Raw genomic sequence first — 20625 nt, 5'->3', positions numbered from 1 at the left:
TTCGGTGAACTTGCGAACAGCCAATGTTCGAGTCGAACATGAGTTCGACTCGAACTCGAAGCTCATCCCTACTGGTAGCGAAACTTGCAAGATGAACAGGCAGCGGCCGACCCGATACGCGAATGGGTATTTCGATCCCTGAAAGGCATGGGTCATCTCTGCTGAGCTGAGTGGTGCTGGGTTGCTGAGTAGGATCCCTGGACTAAATAGTAGTGGACCACATGGCTGTCTCTGCTCCTGGCTCCCCTCAGGCAGCCTCACACCTCTGTCTCCAGGCAACACTCTTCTGGCAGTCTCTGAAAAAGCTTGGCTTTCTCCCCCTCTGATGCTGCCAGATTCTCTCTCTCAGTCTGCTCAGTCTCAGTGGTTTTCCTCACACCTGTCACCTCACCACACACTCTCTCTCTCTCTCTCTCTCTCTCTTTCTCTCTCTCCTCAGACTGCTCTCCTTATTCTCCTCACAGAATCTTTTTTCCAGGCTTCAGGATATCCCTCCTCCTCTGTTGGGGCACACAGTCCCTGGTGTCAGGGTGTGTCTCTCTCCTAACTCTGGCACCTCAGTTACTTCCCCTCACACCTCCTCCTCTCCTTACTGTTAAGTGTCACTGTGTTCCAGCTAAGGACTTTTTTTTAAAAACCTTGGTATCTCCCTCTCTTTTATGCAATCTCCTCTCCTCTGTCTCCTGTCAGAAATCTTTCTCTTTTACTTCAGTACTCCCCTCTCTTCTGTCCCCTCAGCACTTCCTGAAACTCCCCTTTTTCCCAGTGTTACCTTTCTCTCTCAGTTTTCTGGAAGGACCAGACAGCATCTCTCTGTCTCTATCTTGTGGCCAAAAAGAGAAATTGCATTACAACATGCCTGCTATATATAAAAAGGGGGGGGGGGGGGGGCAAAAAAGACAAACACACAAAAAAAAACTATTTCCAACCCCCCTGCACACTACCACATCAACTAGTGTATCTTACAGTTTTTATGCAGTGCCAAGTTCAGCCATTCAGCCTTGCTGGATAGAGCATTTTACTTGTTACTCTATCCTCTAATTACCTAGCTACTGTCATATCAAATGTCCTAAGCCACTCCTGGATCTCCTCTGGGGTGGAGAAGAACATAACCTTATCTTTATCCACTACTCTCAGGTGAGCAGGTTATGCCATTAAATATTTAATTTCTTTTTCTCGAACTCTCCGTTTGACCTCATTGAAAGTTGCTTGTTGTTTTTGAAATTCCAGGGAAAAATCTGGGAATATGGACACTCTAGTATTTTCATACTCAATTGTCCCCTTCTGTCTTGCTTTGCGAAGCACCAAATCTCTATTTTTACAGTTCAATATTCTTGCCAAAAAATGGTCTGGGGGGTACACCAGGTTTAGGGGTGATAGCTGGTATCCTATGTGCCCGTTCGATTGCAAATGCAGGTGAAAAATTAGCATCAGGGAACAATGATCTCAGCCATTTTTTTCACAAACCCCCCTGGATCCTGGCCTTCCACCCTTTCAGGCATCCCGATAATCCTAATGTTATTGCGCTGCATACGATTCTCTAAATCATCAACTTTTTGTTGGCACATTAACATTTGTTTTTCATATGCTGCGATTTTGTCAGGTATTAGTGCCAATGTGTTCTCAAGATTAGAGATTCTATTTTCAGCCTCACCCACACGGTCACGCATTTTTCGCATGTCATGTTTTATAAGCCCAATATCCACTGTAATTTCCATTTTGTCTGGCTTCTGCTGTCATGGACGGACATGACTAGCTGGAGCTCTGTGCTCTGCATGAGGGACCCGGTGATATCCTGTAGATCAGGGGTCCCAACCACTGGGCCGCGGCCCACTACTGGCCGTGGCCTCTCTGCAGCCGGGCCACGGATGAGAGAGCCGGGTGGAGGATCAGACAGATGGGCGGACGGATGAGAGAAGTGGGCTGGAAAACATGGGCTGAAGTGGGCTGAAAACATGACTATATGTTCAAACATGTGGGTTGTCTAGATTAGAACATATCTTTTTAACTAACAGCATGAACTGAATTTATGCCTAAAAATATATATACTGACAATGACAATGCACCTTTACTGCATACCTTGCTCCACTTGCCAAGGGGTGCAAACTTTAAACTTTAGAAAAATTCCATGAACTGTTGCCTTCCCACAAGGTACTGCTGGCTTGCCTGTGAATGCTGAATTAAATGAAAGTCCCTTTCTCCAAAACTAGAGGAAGCAGGAAATGTCTGGTGATTAAAACATTCCCCCGAGAAACAAGAGGAAGGCAATGAAGGTTCAGTCAGTGCTGAACAAAAGAGTTAAAGTGACAAGTTACACTCTTCTACCAGGTAACTGTATACTGTGTGTAGAAATATATATTTATGTACACTGTGTATAACTGTCTAAACTGTATATCCACGTGGACTGTCTCGCACATACCCCACCCACCCTGATCATAACTAAACAAATCACACAACTGAAAAAAATCACCAAAGTTAGTCTAGAGGGAAACAACTTAATGCTCAAGTGCAGAAGTGACTTCTGGGAGTGAGTTGGGTTTGCCAATTGAAGAAAAATACCAGGAGATATCGATGGAGGAATACAAGGGAAAGATCCATGGACCTCACTGACAATACCAACCAGAAATTACAACAATATACCTACAACCCCCAATGCTATTATACATCAGTCTGAAGGTGAGAGTTCTGTGAGACCACACACAGAAGACACTACTTGGAGGTTTAATAGGTCATCGCACTATATTTCAACACCAGCCAGTTACTGATTAGAGGATCTTTTTTATTCCTAATCCCACATTTAAGAGACTCTCCATCTCATTGAATATTATTTTCTATGGACTTTATCACATTCATTATTTTACTGTGCATTTAAAGCGGGGGTCCACCTATCTATCGTTTTTTTTTTTTTTAGTTCATTCACAAACTTTTCTTCTCAGCATTACATACTCACATATTGTGTGTAATATGTCCACCTGTGTCAGATTTCGTCGGAAAGAATAACTTATATTATTCAATGCAGGCGGTTTCCATCTTCATTGTGGGCATTTGAAGCCCACAAGCATTTATTTCCTGGATGTGGTGAATGCTGTGCTCCCAGCATTCACCGCTCATTCCCGCACATGCTCAGTGGCATCCTGGGAAGCCTGAGACTAGCTCCCAGGAGTCTGGGAGAGCCTAGAAACACGCCTACTCCCACGGGAGGAGAACCAGGAAGTGCAAAGAAGAATAGAAAAATAAAAGGTAATTACGGCGATTTAAATTTTTTTAAACGGCATGTCAGCATCTAGGCAAGGAAGAGAATACATACAGATATTGTTCAAAATTTGGGTGGAACCCCGCTTTAACACAATTGTGTATTTATTTATTTTAGTGCATTTCCATTTTTACTTTTACTGCGGTATTATTAGTATATTTATTTCATTGCATGGTTTTTCGCGTACTATAGCCCTCTTTTTAGATATTAGGAGTTTCAGCATCCATCATATATATGGGACAACCTTGTCCCTATAGAGAATGCCATTTATGCCACATCATTCACTATATTATTATTTATAGATTTGTATGGTGTATACACAGGATGCACATTATTCATAGCAATTTATTTCACGTATATCCACTTTAATATTGCGCAAAATATTTCTTTTTATCTTTCACTTTTTGGTGTTACTGCGAGCACTCACATTTTGCTGCAATATATTCTATATATATATATATATATATAGATAGATAGATAGATAGATAGATAGATAGATAGATAGATAGATAGATAGATAGATAGATAGATAGATAGATAGATAGATAGATAGATAGCTAGATAGATAGATCTATATAGATAAACACAAGCACCCCCTATCGGAGTGCAATACCTCTAACGGGACTTTATGGCGGGGTCACCTCTGGTAAAGTAGAAAATAGTAGGAAATTTTTAAATTTTGTATAAAAGTATTAAAGTTTATTCATTAAACATTTCTTAAAACACATTACCATGACCTAACCGTATATACAGTAAAAATGGATGCGTATAATGGGAAGATACAATTGTAAAGGAAAATTGACCAATTGCAATGATACAGGTAAATAACCAATAATCATAGAAACCCAACGTTTCGAGGTATGTAAAAAAGTTGACCTCTTCTTCAGGGGTAACGATAATTGGTCAGAGTGGGTGTTTCATCTAAAAAGTTAACAAAAAAGCAGAACAGAAATAAGTGAAAGAAATTCTCAGATATTCATAACAGGAGGCAGTGGAAAGCATTTTGGTTTGCATTACAAGGTTCAGTTCACATTTCAACAGTTGTTAACATCATTGGTAAATTCTAGGCATCTATAAGCAAGAAATTCATACTGACCCCTTGAAAATTATGTAAAACTTCCTAAGGACATTTCCAGCATCCAGTGCGACTTAAACAAATTGCCGTCCGTCACGGCCACACAGGAATCGCAAGACCAAGGTTGAAGCAGATAGAGAAAAGACCAAGTAAACCGCAGGAGTGAAAGCCAGGGTGGGCTGAGGTTGCTTCACAAAGGATGTCCCCCAAAAGGCGGAACAGACACAGTCCTCCCCTTTTCCCCTATGAGGGCTGGAAAAACAGCCTGCTTGATGGAGTATGGAAGGTGGGGGGTAATAGCCCGCTGTAATAAAAATACTTCAATGAGGATCTCAGAGAAGAAACTAGTATAAGTACAATATTCATCTCCAAAGTAGAGGTAATATTGGGGTAAGCAGATACAGACCACCCAGAATTGTACATATCAGACACATACCTAAAAAGATATAAAGGTGAGTGGAATCAGGTCACGGATTCCAGTATTGAGCCAAAAGGAGATATTTTGATAAACCTCAAATTAAAGTGGGCCGAGGTCCAGAGGGGTCTGCAGGTTCCCTGGTTAGGTATAGGCCCGCATAAGTCTGCAGATTGAAAGGCACAACAGGGAAATGTTGTAAGTAAATCAATAATCAGACCTCTGCATGGTTAGCAAGAATCCCAGTCAAAAATAGTCCTCAGGTTTACCTGCTTGTCTTAGCTTCCTCCAGGCACGTCTGTGTGGTATAGGAAACAGCTGATGAGTGCAGCGTCAGCAAGGTTTAAATCTGTGTGTGCTGGAGTGGGAGTTGGTGCCCAATCAGTAGCCTGATTGGCTGAGCCAGGGGTGGGGGGCGGTCTAGAGAAGGGAGGCCAGGACGTGTCTGTAAAGGACATCCCCCGGGCGGAGCGACGTACAGCGTCATCTCCACGATGCACTCCCTGGAGTGGAACCATCCACAACAGGGCGGAGATGGACCAATGCCGAGGCGCAGCGCTCGGCGGGGGGCGGAGCCAGCGCGACGTGGAGAGATCCCCCATACGTCTAAAGGTCCCGCAGCGCAAAGCTGGCGTGCCCGCTGTCATGGAAACCCATGCCACAGACTGCCAGAGAGAGGGGAGGCCGGGTGCGCTCAGAAGAGAGCGCATCTCAGTCTCCCCCGAGTGCGCTGAGTGAGCTGACACACAGCCCAAGCCTGGGAGAATTGAAGGGGAGAGTGAGGGTGATGGATTGTAAAGTAGGAAGGGGGAGGAGCAAACGACCGACAGTTAGAGAGTGCAGGCATGAAGGAAGGAATGAAGGGAGAGATGGAGATGACAGTAAGTGAAAAGAACAAAGGAAAGGAAAAGGGGAAAAGAAGGAAGGAACCAAGTTGGGACTCAGAGGAAAAGAAGGGAGAAAAGCCAGTTTATGAACACCACGCGCAACATAACACTCCCAAATGGCGAACGCTACCGCCCTAAACACTATGCGAATTGCCAAACACCTAATGTAGTGTACCTACTTCTATGTAACTGCTTCTGTTTTTACGTGGGCAAAACTATTCAGCCCTTCTGGCAACGTGCCTATCGACATATCTTATCCATGCAGGCTTGTAACCCAAGCCTCCCTTTGGGTAGACATGCGAGAGATCTACATGAAGGAATCACTCCAAAGATTTCCTTCCTGATTCTAGACAGAATACATCCTGGCATAAGAGGGGGTGACACTAATAAAACATTAATGCAGGCCGAACAAAGGTGGATTTTTCGCTTAAATGCGACCATGCCACCTGGCCTTAATGCTACTACTTCCTTCAGACCCTTCCTGGAGGGATTCTCCTCAGGAGGATCCGAATGGGAGTCCTTATAATAAAATCACCCCCTCAATCAAACTGATGCAGCCCTTTGTCCCACTTGGACCTTTGGTACCCCTCATTCAGAATATAGCAATCGGGTATCTATACGGGACTATCAATATACCCCAGGTTCTTGGGGATAGTCCTTAAAACCAACAGGACACATGAACCACTAGGACTGTATCTTTAATTTGAATATGCTTGTTCCTGTCTGGCCCTTGATGTAACACATTGTTCAATGTATGACACAATAACCTTGTTTTATGATTTTAGGACCTTTTTCTAATTCAGTGGGACTGCCCCTCTCGACTACACAGATAAACTCACCAAGTGCTGGTAATCCTCACAGCATGCACTTTCATTCTTTCCTCTCCTTTCCCTTTTCTCTTCGGTTCTTTTCTTCCTCTTTTTTCTTTTCCTCCTCTGCACACACCCTCCCTTTTCCCTTTTCTTTTCTCCTGCACTTACACCAGCTTTTCTCCCTTCTTTTCCTCTGAGTCCCAACTTGGTTCCTTCCTTCTTTTCCCCTTTTCCTTTCCTTTGTTCTTTTCACTTACTGTCATCTCCATCTCTCCCTTCATTCCTTCCTTCATGCCTGCACTCTCTAACTGTCGGTCGTTTGCTCCTCCCCCTTCCTACTTTACAATCCATCACCCTCACTCTCCCCTTCAATTCTCCCAGGCTTGGGCTGTGTGTCAGCTCACTCAGCGCACTCGGGGGAGACTGAGATGCGCTCTCTTCTGAGCGCACCCGGCCTCCCCTCTCTCTGGCAGTCTGTGGCATGGGTTTCCATGACAGCGGGCACGCCAGCTTTGCGCTGCGGGACCTTTAGACGTATGGGGGATCTCTCCACGTCGCGCTGGCTCCGCCCCCCGCCGAGCGCTGCGCCTCGGCATTGGTCCATCTCCGCCCTGTTGTGGATGGTTCCACTCCAGGGAGTGCATCGTGGAGATGACGCTGTACGTCGCTCCGCCCGGGGGATGTCCTTTACAGACACGTCCTGGCCTCCCTTCTCTAGACCGCCCCCCACCCCTGGCTCAGCCAATCAGGCTACTGATTGGGCACCAACTCCCACTCCAGCACACACAGATTTAAACCTTGCTGACGCTGCACTCATCAGCTGTTTCCTATACCACACAGACGTGCCTGGAGGAAGCTAAGACAAGCAGGTAAACCTGAGGACTATTTTTGACTGGGATTCTTGCTAACCATGCAGAGGTCTGATTATTGATTTACTTACAACATTTCCCTGTTGTGCCTTTCAATCTGCAGACTTATGCGGGCCTATACCTAACCAGGGAACCTGCAGACCCCTCTGGACCTCGGCCCACTTTAATTTGAGGTTTATCAAAATATCTCCTTTTGGCTCAATACTGGAATCCGTGACCTGATTCCACTCACCTTTATATCTTTTTAGGTATGTGTCTGATATGTACAATTCTGGGTGGTCTGTATCTGCTTACCCCAATATTACCTCTACTTTGGAGATGAATATTGTACTTATACTAGTTTCTTCTCTGAGATCCTCATTGAAGTATTTTTATTACAGCGGGCTATTACCCCCCACCTTCCATACTCCATCAAGCAGGCTGTTTTTCCAGCCCTCATAGGGGAAAAGGGGAGGACTGTGTCTGTTCCGCCTTTTGGGGGACATCCTTTGTGAAGCAACCTCAGCCCACCCTGGCTTTCACTCCTGCGGTTTACTTGGTCTTTTCTCTATCTGCTTCAACCTTGGTCTTGCGATTCCTGTGTGGCCGTGACGGACGGCAATTTGTTTAAGTCGCACTGGATGCTGGAAATGTCCTTAGGAAGTTTTACATAATTTTCAAGGGGTCAGTATGAATTTCTTGCTTATAGATGCCTAGAATTTACCAATGATGTTAACAACTGTTGAAATGTGAACTGAACCTTGTAATGCAAACCAAAATGCTTTCCACTGCCTCCTGTTATGAATATCTGAGAATTTCTTTCACTTATTTCTGTTCTGCTTTTTTGTTAACTTTTTAGATGAAACACCCACTCTGACCAATTATCGTTACCCCTGAAGAAGAGGTCAACTTTTTTACATACCTCGAAACGTTGGGTTTCTATGATTATTGGTTATTTACCTGTATCATTGCAATTGGTCAATTTTCCTTTACAATTGTATCTTCCCATTATACGCATCCATTTTTACTGTATATACGGTTAGGTCATGGTAATGTGTTTTAAGAAATGTTTAATGAATAAACTTTAATACTTTTATACAAAATTTAAAAATTTCCTACTATTTTCTACTTTACCAGAGGTGACCCCGCCATAAAGTCCCGTTAGAGGTATTGCACTCCGATAGGGGGTGCTTGTGTTTGGCTAGAAATTGGGATGGGGGCCCACCTTTAGAAACTTACAGTGCCTACTGGGATGACACCTCCCTTTCGATCTATATAGATAGATCTATCTATCTATCTATCTATCTATCTATCTATCTATCTATCTATCTATCTATCTATCTATCTATCTATCTATCTATCTATCTATCTATATATATATATCTATATCTATATATATATCTATATCTATATATAGATATATATATAGATATAGATATATATATAACCTTTTATATGTATATAATTCAATATTATTAGCTTTTATTTTTCACTCTATCATCTGATCAGAGCGAAGGACACTTTATCATTGCACCCAAGAGCAAAAACAAAACAAAATTGGCTGGGGTGTCAACATTGCGAGATCCCTGGACAGGTAAGTTTCCTAATATTAAAAGTCAGCAGCTACAGTGTTTGGTGGGGAGGAGATGGAGCTCTGCTTTAAGCAAGGAGGCATCACTGTTATGGCACAGGGTAAAGTGACATTGGATACTTAATTTAGGAGCTCTATTTTCTTTTTGCATTAAAGTTTTTGTGCTCAGAGTTCATATGTAAGTATATTTAAAGTCATACATTTCTTTCATTTTGGATGGCGTAGGGAATGGTTTACACCCCTGTCATTTATGTTCTCTTCCTTCTTGCCCTGTGGTCACAAAAGTGACAGAAAATCTCTGCTCAGTAACATAAATTTTTCTTTCGATTGTCACTGAAACAAGTGTCCGCTCCTTTAGTCCCAGTGAAAAAAACATGGTGATCAAATCACTAAAGGCAAAAAAACCCCAAAAAAACTCTAATTTCCCTTTTCAAAACAAAAAAAAAAATGTTACACTAGACCTCATGCACATAGATGTTTAGAGGCTAAATAGTAACATTCCTTCCCTTGTGCATCATGGCAGCATACACATGGGTTGTGACTCAGCCCCACACAACCTGATAGGACTGGTTAAATATAAATCAAAGACAGAACCAGCTCACAGCATTCTTCTTTTTTTCCTTACCTGATCAGGACTGGAATCGCAAGGTATCCCTTACCGTTTGTCGTCCCAGCCAGGTTCAGCCTTTCCTGGGTGGAAGTCGTTCCTGTACAGTCTCTAAATGAGCTATATGAACACCGATCTCTCTCCTCCCCTAGTCATTCCCATCCCCCCACAGTTAGAACACACAATAGGGAACACAGTTAACCCCTTGATCGCCCCCTAGTGTTAACCCCTTCCCTGCCAGCAACATTTATACAGTAATCAGTGCATTTTTATAGCACTGATCGCTGTATAATTGTCAGTGGTCTCAAAAATGCGTCAAACATGTCCAATTTATCCGCTGCAATATCGCAGTCCTGATAAAAATCGCAGATCACTGCCATTACCAGTAAAAAAATAATAATAATAAAAATGACATAAATCTATCCCCTATTTTGTAGATGCTATAACTTTTGGGCAAACCAATCAATATACGCTTATTGCGATTTTTTTTTTTTTTTTTTACCAAAAATATATAAAAGAATACAAATCGGCCTAAACTGAGGAAAATATTATTATTTTTTTTTTAAATGTGGGATATTTATTATAGCAAAAATTAAAAGATATTGTGTTTTTTTCAAAATTGTCTTCTTTTGTTTATAGCGCAAAAAATAAAAACCGCAGAGGGGATCAAATAGGTGATCAAATACCACCAAAAGAAAGCTCTCTTTTTTGGGGAAAAAAAATGTTGTTTGGGTACAGCGTCGCACGACTGCGCATTTGCCAGTTAAAGCGACACAGTGCCGTATATCAAAAAATGGCCTGGTCATTGAGCAGCCAAATCTTCCGGGGCTGAAGTGGTTAAACAATCTTTGACGTGAGTGACAGCATTTCCCTTTGCTTTCCATATGCTTTTTACTTATTTTATTTGTGTTATGGACGTTTGTCATTTCCAAGATGGCTGCAGCAGTGCAAGTACACTTTGAGCATGAGAGGCAGGATGTGATGTGGCCTCTGAACTGTTTCTTGGCTAGAGCTTTTCCAAGATGGCGATCTGAGCATGCTCAGGCACTGATATCATCACTAATGGCAAATGTGAGTTTTTAATGGTTTTATGGCATTTTTGAGAAACAAATGTGGAGCTCTCTACTACTCATGCATGCTGGATTCTTATGTGGTCATTGTTTGCAGGTATGTTTTCCCTTTTTTTTTTTTTTTTGAAGTTTAACAAGTTTATTGAGACAACTTACATTACAGATTATGCCAATCAAAAGACAGAGTTCAGTGTACATTATTATCTCTTTACATCCGAAACTCTAAGGATACTCAACATAAAATAAGAAATGAGACATACTATCATCGTCAACCATATTGGGACTAATGCTTCATAGGGCGCAATAAACTAGGGACTGACCAGACACCCCTGACGGGATCACACTGTGTCCTGGTCTATACCTTGATGATATTTAGATAGAAAATGCCCTACCCATTAGAGATCATGAGCTGCCTCCCCAAAGCCACTGATTCTCAATGGAGAAACTGCACCGATCTCCAAGGGTGAACTTTTATTCCTTATAACATAGCAGTGTATAAAATCTCGTACGAAATTAAAGGATTAACTAACATAAACTTGATTTGTCAAAAGAACCGTAGTCATCTATTCTTGCAATATCTGGGAAATAGACGAAATAGGCAGAAGGTAAAGGAAAGAAGAAAGCATAAGAAAGGAATAGAAAAAGAGACGTCCAGCTCTCAGTTCATGAGTAACTATCCTGACGAGAAGATTCCAGGAACCAGGGAGAGACCTATATGCCCAGCCCAGGGTTCCCATATTGCTTCAAAGGTTTTGTAATTATCCTGAATTTTGCTTACTACCCTCTCCTGGGTCATAATCCAAGAGATTTTTCGTTTAGCCGCTACAAGTGAAATTTTTGGTGTCTTCCAGGCTTTAGCGATGGTAATTTTCGCTCCTAATAGCATGAAGGTAATAAGTCGGTGAGAAAATTTAGAAATCTTGGGGATTTGCTCATTCAATAGAGCAATTTGTGGAGTCTTAGGGATCGGTAGGTTTGTTACTTTGCAGATAAGATTAAAAATCTTATTCCAGAACCCTCTAATTCTTGGGCATTCCCACCAAATATGAAGCGTGGAACCCTGGGCTTGGCATTCCCTAAAACATAGAGGAGATAAGGAAGGAAACATTTTGTTCAATCTTAACGGAACCAAATACCATCTGGTCATCACTTTCCAATTGGCTTCTATTAATGAAATGTTCATTATACCTTTGTGAGCTCTGATTCCTCTTCCGTGCCATGTCTCCAGGTCCCAGGTTTCTTGTAAGTCCTTCTCCCAGGCCTCCATGTAAGAGAATTTAGAGGTAGGTTCTAATAGGAAAGAATATATTATGGAGATGCCCCCTTTATACACTGAACCCTGGCCACACCAGCGTTCATACTCTGAAAAAGTTGGAGGGATGGGTTTGTTTTTCCAAATTGTATGAAGAAAGTGGGAAATTTGATAAAATCTAAATTTTTCTGAGGCCGGGATCTCCAGTTTATCCATACAGAATTTCAGGGAAACAGGGCCCGAAGGGGTAAAGTAGTGTCCAATCCTGTACATCCCCTTATCTAACCACCATTGAAATGTTTTGATATCCATACCCGGTCTGAAGAGGGGATTATGGAAAATGTGGGCCAACGGTTGAATGTCAGACGTCAAGGAGGGTGAGTGTTTTATATCATCCCATAATCTCATGGAATGTGAAAGAGCGGGGGACAAGATAGGAGTTCTATTTTTACGAGGAGACCACAGTAGAAAGTCTAACGTGTATGTAGGGACCGCTTGTCTTTCTATATTAATCCAATCTGGGATTTCGTGTTTGAAGTAGATCGTTGATAGTTGGGCTAATCTGGCAGCTTGATAATATTTGAAAAGGTCTGGAAGACCTAGTCCTCCTTTTGTGTTTTGGCTGAATAGGACTTTTCTCGCTAGTCTATAGCCTTTCTTACCCCAAATGTATTTGATTATTTTGTCTTGAAGTGATTTTAAGTGATCTTTCCTGATAGGAATCGGTAGGGAACGGAAGAGATAGAGTAGTCTGGGTAATAGGGTTATTTTAATGGAATTAATTTTACCTATCCATGAAATGTTGTGATGGGACCAGGTGAGGAGATCCTTCTCTAGTTTACGGTACATGGGAGGAAAATTTGCCTGATACAATAGTTCAAATTTTGAGGTGAGATTTATCCCTAAACAGCGAATTAAGTTGTCGCTCCACTTAAATTTGAAGGACTGTTTCAGTTGGTCTACTAGGGCTATAGGAAGAGAAACATTCAGTGCTTGTGATTTAGCTATGTTCACTTGAAGACCAGATAAATCCCCGAAAGAGTCTAGGAGCTTGTTAATATTAGGTAAAGATGTGGTTGGGGAAGTGACGAAGAGTAGGATATCATCTGCGAAAAGAGCACATTTATGGACTGAGTGTCCGCACCTTATCCCTTGGATATTGACATTTGTTCTGATTGCAATGGCCAAAGATTCAATCGCAATGGTGAAGATTATTGGAGAGAGAGGACATCCCTGCCTGGTCCCTCTGGAGATCGGAATGGGATTAGAGACAAAGCCCTGAAGTTTGACCCTGGCCACCGGACTCGAGTAGAATGATTGTAGGATCCCCATAAAATGTTCCCCAAAACCCCATCTGCGAAGGGTAGAGAATAAGTAAGACCATGAGAGCGAATCAAAAGCCTTTCTTAAATCTAGTGATAACAACAGGCCTTCCTGCTGGGGGGTTCCATCCCAGGCAGATTGAAGGATTGATACAATATCCGTCGCCCTCCTCACTTGGTCCGGGCCCTGTCTGCCTGGGATGAAACCCACCTGGTCCCTATGAATATATTGTCCAATGAATGAGCTTAGTCTATTGGCTAATATTTTGGTTAATATCTTCAAATCATTGTTAATAAGGGAGATGGGTCTAAAGTTTTCTACAAGGGAAGGGTCCTTATCAGGTTTAGGGATAACTGAAATGAAGGCTGAGTTTGCATGGGTATCAATGGCTTCAGCCCTTCTTTTGGAATTAAAAAATTTGGTGAGGTGAGGAGCTAGAGTAGCCGTGAATGTTTTGTAATAAAAGTTTGAGAAGCCATCTGGGCCTGGGGCGGAGTTAACTTTTAAATTTTTAATCACTTCTAGGGTTTCCTCTGTAGAGAAAGAAGCGTCCATCAGATCTACATGACTTTTCTGAAGGCGAGGAAGTTTTAAATCTGCCATAAATTCATCAAATCTGGACTCCCCGATGTGATTTCCCTCTTTGTATAAGTTTGTATAAAAATCCTGAAATGATTGTAGAATGCGTTGGGGATTTAAAGAGAACGTACCGTCTTGCTGCCTGATCTTGGGTAGGGCGAACGTACGTGTTTTGGGGGAGAGCTTGGAGGCCAAAATTGTATGCATTTTATCTCTATACTGGTAAAATTTTGCGCCTGTCCAATGCAGGGAAACCTCGGCTTTAACCGTCAGGGCCAAGTTTAAAGCCACCCTCGCGGCATCAAGTTGTGCTGTATTGACCTTAGAAGGGTCTAATTTATGTTGCTTACATAAAGCTTCAAAGTTATTTTCAAGTTTGATAACATCAGAGGTTTTCTCTTTTTTGAGTTGTGATGTCATTTGGATCAATTTGCCCCTGATCGTTGCCTTGTGGGCAGCCCAGACTGTTTCCGCCGAGGTTCCTTCTACATCGTTTAGAATAAAGAACTCCTTCAGAGCCTTTTCAATAATAGTAACCTGGATCGGGTCTTTAAGGATGGATTCCTTGAGTCTCTATTGGGGGGGGTTTATGTTGCAGCTCTCGCATCACTAGAATGACCATCGAGTGATCTGAGAGGGGGGAGTCCTTGATGAAAGATTTCTTAACTAGGGGTATGTGATGAGTTGAGATGAATATATGATCTATTCTAGAATAGGATTGGTGGGGATTTGAGAAGTGAGTGTAGTCCCTACTGGTCGGGTTGGTTTCTCTCCAGATATCTGCAAGACCTTGATTAAAGATCATCTTAGCAATTTTAGTACTAATCTTTTTGAGGCGCGTCATTTGGGTTGAGAGAGGTCTAGATTTATCCAGGGATAGGTCAAATGCCATGTTGGAGTCCCCTCCCAAAATCATTATTCCCTCCAGCAGTGGTTCTAGTGTTTGAAACAGAAGGTGAAAAAATTGAGCTTGACCTCTGTTGGGGGAATAGTACAAGACCAGGGAGTACAATTGATTATTTAGCATTCCCTTCACCAGGATAAATCTACCCTCCGTGTCCTTGTAAACCTGAGTAGGCTTAAATTGGCAGGATTTAGCAAACAAAATTGCTACCCCCTTTGTTTTGTCCTGAGCGTTTGCTAAATAGAAGAGGGGATAATGAGCATGCAGGAAGGGTTATACTGTATTGGAAAATGTATGTTCTGCAGAAACACCACATCCATTTTTTTGGACCGGTATTCCTGCAGAACCTTCCTTCTCCTAATCGCTGAGTTTAATCCCTGCACGTTGTGGGAAACAATTCTAAGCGATGACGAGATAACGGTGTTAGAAGGCATGGATAGGCGTGAAAATAGATGTATCGTTATGTCTACCACTTACCCCATGGAGCGTTGAAGTGATCAGCCATGACATAGTATCGTGGTGAAACCTGGGACCTGGAGCCTCCGGACACAGAAGAATTCTCCGAGTGCTGGCAATCAAAAAGAGAAGATTAATTATAGAAGAAAAAAGAAAGTGAAGAAGAGGAAAAAGAAGGCCAGACAGAGGCCTGTAACGAAGTAAGGGGGAAAAACCCTCTCTTACGTTAGTAGATAACAACATTGAGCAGCCCTATGAGAGCACTGACATCCCATCTCCCAAATACAGAATAGCCATATTGGGGGGATGGGAGAGCACGCATGACTGCTGCCCGAGCCACAGTCGAATAAGGACTATGATACTCAAATATCCTTATTTATATAAAAAATAGACCTTGTATCAAAGTCCAGAAGTATTAATGAAAAACTATGAAAGGAACCAGTCCATCAGGATCTATCATACCAAAAAAAAAAAAAAAACGTGAAGCCCCTCATAAAAAACAAAAAAGGGCAGTTGGTAATACCGGGACGGGGGGAAATCCCCAAGTGTATGAAACTTGGGGGGGAGTTTTAGACAATGGGACTTCAATATGAAAGTATAGAATCCCATAATGATGTGTATCTTCTGTGAAGAGGTCCCTGAGCATCCCTAGGCCTAATGCCTCGGTTTAGGGAAGTCCGTCTTGCTTCATACAATAGGATTAGTTCCTGTGTTCCATTGTAGAGCAATCTCTACAATTCCAAAAAGGGTTAAAAAGGTGATAGTAGAAAAATGTGGGGAATGGCGGTAACCATCTTGTTTACATAACCCTGCTTCCAGCCGAATAGGTGGTATATTGAGGTTCTATTAGAAGGACTCATCCTCCAGAGATGACGTGAGGGTATGTAAGGTTTTTTCCCGTCATGATCTCGCCATGAGGGAAAAGTAAAGAAAAAAGGGTAAACAGCAACGTTGAACTTCAGGTGGGCATTTGATCCTTCGCTCTCTTGGTTTTGTTCGCCTTCCATAATGGAGATAGGGGGCTGGCTGGTGATGATCTTTTGGATGAACTTGCCTGCGTGTTAGATGTGTCCATGTCTCCAGACTCCAGGGTAATGAATTTTAGAGCTAAAAGAACTTGCTCTCCTTCTGTGAAGGTGAAGAAAGAGTAAGTTTTTCCATTGAAGGTAAACTTAAGGGCAAAAGGAAAGGCCCACCAGTATTTTATTTCTTTCTAGGAGAGAACAAGTAGTAATGGTTTTAATGCTCTGCGTCTTTGGATGGTCATCGGAGAGATGTCCACAAAGATCTGTATATCTTGTCCTTGGAATGAGATGCTTGACTGTTTCCTGGATATCCTCATGATCTCTTCCTTCACACTGTAATAGTGTGGTTTTACTATTATATCCCTGGGATTCCCGTCTCTCCTGGGGGGACCCAATGACCTGTGTGCTCTGTCCAGTTCCAGCTTGTGTGGTGGTATTTCAGGGATTAGAAATTGTATGAGGTCCTGTATGGCTTTAGGTGCATCAGAAACTGATTCGGGGATACCTCTCACCCTAAAATTATCTCTTCTGGAGCGATTTTCGAGGTCATCAATACGGTTTAACGCCACTTCCAGTTGGTCCTGTATTACTTGTATATGGTCTGTATTCTGATTAGCCCTGGAGACCGTTATGTCTAGCTTATGTTCTATGGCTTCCATTCTGGAGCCCAGATTCTGGAAGTCTGCTCTTATATCAGTAGTGATCTTGCTGGCTATAATGGCAAGCCCTCGATCAAGCATTTCAGAGAATTTAATGAATAGATCCCCTACGTTTGAGGGAATGTCCTGTATCTGTCCTGAGGCCTGCTCCTGGTTACATAAGGGTTTCCCTGGGCCTGGAGTGTTGTTCATGGGAGATAGCATATAGTTTTCAAATGTGTGTTGATGCAGGCGAGGGGGTTGTAATGTTATGGCTACCCAGATTCGTCTGGGGGGTGAAGGATAAAGTGGCTGGGTTAATCACTTGCCTGTGCTCTGAGTGTCCCCCTGCATGTGGGTCTCGTGGCTAAGACGCGGCCGCCATCTTGAACGCGGCCTGTTTTCCTTCGGCCGTAAATTGTGGCCCCAGGTCGCGGCGGACCGAACTGCTGGACATCCCGGTGTGCTAGAGCTGTTCCCCGTGCTATCCCCGTCCAGATCGGGCTTCCTTCGGGGCCGGTTCCTGTGCTAGTGTGACTCGTTGGCTCGGGCAGAGTGGAGCTCCTGGCTTATGCGGCCATGTTGGGAGACCCGCGCATGCGCACCATGTTTTCCCTTTTTATGGCATTTACCTGGGCCCTTCTCAATGCTTGCTCTGGGATTACTGTGTTGGGCTTAGTTTCCACTAGTGTGACTTTGTTAGACATGTGCATTTGTTTTCGTCCAAATGCATTTTCGTCCAAATTTCAGGTATTTTTGTTATCGTTTAACGAACGTGCAGAATCCGAAAACCGAAAGATCTGACATAAACAAATGCTTTATTTTCATTTTCATTGTGACAACAGTTCAATATAGATAGGAGATTGGACATGATGCTGACATTAGCGATCTGTGTCCATCGAACCTGTGGTCCAATGTGCCTAACCTTAGCTCTATTAGTCCAAGATTATTCTACATAGAGAGAAAAGATTCGACATAGAGAGAAAAGAGTCGACATTATAGAGACAATAGCAAAAAAAGGTCGAATGTGCCTAACCTAACTCTATTACATAGATGGACATAGAGAGAAAAGATTCAACATGAAGATTCGACGAAGCAGTCACCGCGAGCGGACATTTATGGTCAAGTGCTCCGCCCATAGGCTATAGAAGAATTCTAATGTTGGTTGACTAGTAATAATAATATTATATAAAATATAATTATTACTAGTGACATATAACATTAGAATTCTACTATAGCTTGTAGGCAGAACATTCGCCTGGAAATGTACGATTGCGGCGTCATACAGTTTAGCTGCTCCGTCGAAACTTCTTAGAACATGTGACAGACACCATAAGCCTTCAATGACAGATTCGACCTTAATTATTTCGGATTTTTGGACAAATGCATTTTTTAACGAAACAAAATAAATGAAAAAACTAATTTCAGGAGAAACTAAATAAATGTATTTTTCGGACGAAATCATAATTCCGAAACAAAATATTTCAGTGTGCACATGTCTACGACTTGTCACTGCAAAGTTGCATGAAAAGTCGTACCTAGGGTTGCCACATTTTCTTCAAGTCAAACCTGAACACTTTAATGACGCACAGCCATATTTTTTTTTTTAAACTATACGTATATTTTGCTATTAAATAACATTTCTAATCATATGAAGTTAATAACAAGAGTCCCCCTTTACATAGTTACATATAGTTACATAGTAGGTGAGGTTGAAAAAAGACATAAGTCCATCAAATCCAGCCTATGTGTGTGATTATATGTCAGTATTACATTGTATGTCCCTGTATGTTGTGGTCTGTGGAAAGGAATTTCACATCCTTGTGCTCTTATGCCCCGTACAAACGATCGGACATTGATTGGACATTCCGACAACAAAATCCATGGATTTTTTCCAACGGATGTTGGCTCAAACTTGTTTTGCATACACATGGTCGCACAAAGTTGTCGGAATTTCCGATCGCCAAGAACGCGGTGACGTACACCACGTACGACGAGATTAGAAAAGGCCAGTTCAGAACCAAGCGCGCCATCCTTTTGCTAATCTCGTGTTAGTAAAAGTTTGGTGAGAGACAATTCGCGCTTTTTCAGACTCCTGGTTTTCAGATCGTTTTCTGCTGTTCAGTTTGTGCTTGTGGGTTTGTATCTGCTCTTCAGTGCGTGCATCAAGTGACGCGTGACTCTTGTCATTCTGTTCTTGTTCATTCGTTACTGTTTTTCAGGTCGCTCTTCACAGGCCCTGCTGTTCTTCAGTGCATTCTGTTACTTCTTTCTGAGCAGCCGACCGTTTTCGTACTCCTCGTAAGTTCGTGCTGTGCAGGGGCTTGGTGTTGGGGTCCTGACCTTGACACAAGTCCAGTCCATGAACAGGGTGGGGAGGAGTTCATGGACCAAGAATTGGTTGCTTCAGCGTGACCAGTTCTGTCATATGCCTTTGCTCCGTGAGATCAGTGAGAATAATCCTGATGATTTCAGGAACTTTCTCCGGATGACGGACCCCGTATTTCACCGTTTGTTGGCTTTGCTGACTCCCTATATCAGCAGGCAGGATACCTGCATGAGGCAAGCCATCAATCCGGAGCAGAGGCTCGTCGCCACCCTGCGGTACTTGGCGACGGGGAGAAGCCTACAGGAATCTAAGTTCTCGACAGGCATCTCCCCCCAGGCTCTGGGAATTATTATCCCAGAGACCTGTTCTGCCATCATCTAGGTCCTGCAGAAGGAGTATATGAAGGTAAGATTTTTATCCTTTAATATCACATTTTATTGTATTTGATGTTTGCTAATGTATTGTATTTCTTTCCTCATTCCCTAATTACCATGATTGTAATATGCTGTTAATGTCCCCTTTGTCCTCATGTATGCTGGATTTTTAGGTAATTATTTTTTTTCTCCTTCATACATATTTACCTTCACTTACCTCCCCAGCATGGTCTCCTGGCCCTATATTCACCTCATGTAGTCACTTAACAATGTATTTTATCAGCTCCATAGTAGTGCTTTACCCCGGACACCCCCTAAAATGTTTTAAAATGTGATTTGTGCTTCAAATTCAGGCAGAGTGCCAGAGGCTTTTTTGGGGGGGTCCCCAAATCACTTTTAACCCTCCCTCCCCCCCAACTGTTAAGTCAGCTGATACCAATTCTCTATCTATCCTCAATCATCTATCTGCTGACTTTGCCAAACCCATACACACTATAGCCATCTCTTTTGTGGTTAGATTTATGGATGAATTCCCCAAAGCATGTAGTGCAAGGGCCTGCCTGTATACTTTCAAATGGTACTGTTTGAAGTTTCTGTATACTATTATTATCTTGATAAGTAATAGCAGAATGTCCAAATGTGCTCAAATGTGTACAATGTGTATTTATATCTTTGTATTATGACACTTCTTACCTGTCCAGTGGGCTGCCAATAGTGTAACTAAGGAAGTAATACACATTATAATACACATTATTTAGGCATTCATCTCTCAATGAAGTGGAGAGGGTTACCTGTCCAAGAGTCCCCCCCCCCCATAATCTTAGAAATGGCCCATGAGGGGGGGGGGGGGAATGTGATAGGTGTACCTTATACTTTGGTCTTTAAAAACTCCCTCAAATAAATGTTATCTTGATGTTGGCCAAGAATGTTTGTGCCTAATCTGCTTTCCCTGTTTATGTGCAAAATGACTACTTTTTTTTGTTTGACTCCACAGTTTCCTTCCACGCCACAGGAATGGCAGTGTGGCCTCCCACTTTGCTCAGCGGTGGGACTTTCCTAACTCCGGTGGGGCAATTGATGGGAAACACATCCACATCGTCCCACCACCCAACTCGGGGTCGTACTATTATAATTATAAGGGGTTCAATAGTATTGTGATGTTGGCAGTGGTGTCGGTTACTTATGAG

General features: G+C 42.5%; 2 long non-coding RNA genes across 2 annotated transcripts; one reads left to right on the top strand and one right to left on the bottom strand.

Annotated features, from left to right (window-relative positions):
• Positions 1–3998: 3998 nt before the first annotated feature.
• LOC141105348 (uncharacterized) lies at positions 3999–5396 on the bottom strand. The gene is made up of 3 exons (XR_012235578.1): positions 5013–5396; positions 4765–4909; positions 3999–4632 (listed from the first exon to the last, which is right to left on the bottom strand). It is a non-coding gene; the product is annotated as an uncharacterized lncRNA (long non-coding RNA).
• A 1531-nt stretch (positions 5397–6927) lies between these two features.
• LOC141105347 (uncharacterized) lies at positions 6928–8325 on the top strand. The gene is made up of 3 exons (XR_012235577.1): positions 6928–7311; positions 7415–7559; positions 7692–8325. It is a non-coding gene; the product is annotated as an uncharacterized lncRNA (long non-coding RNA).
• Positions 8326–20625: the final 12300 nt, after the last annotated feature.

This window comes from Aquarana catesbeiana, linkage group LG08, assembly GCF_042186555.1.
Source record: "Aquarana catesbeiana isolate 2022-GZ linkage group LG08, ASM4218655v1, whole genome shotgun sequence".
Taxonomy (NCBI): Eukaryota; Metazoa; Chordata; class Amphibia; order Anura; family Ranidae; genus Aquarana; species Aquarana catesbeiana.
Note: the sequence above shows the minus strand (reverse complement) of the source record. Positions and strands in the feature narration are given on the sequence as shown.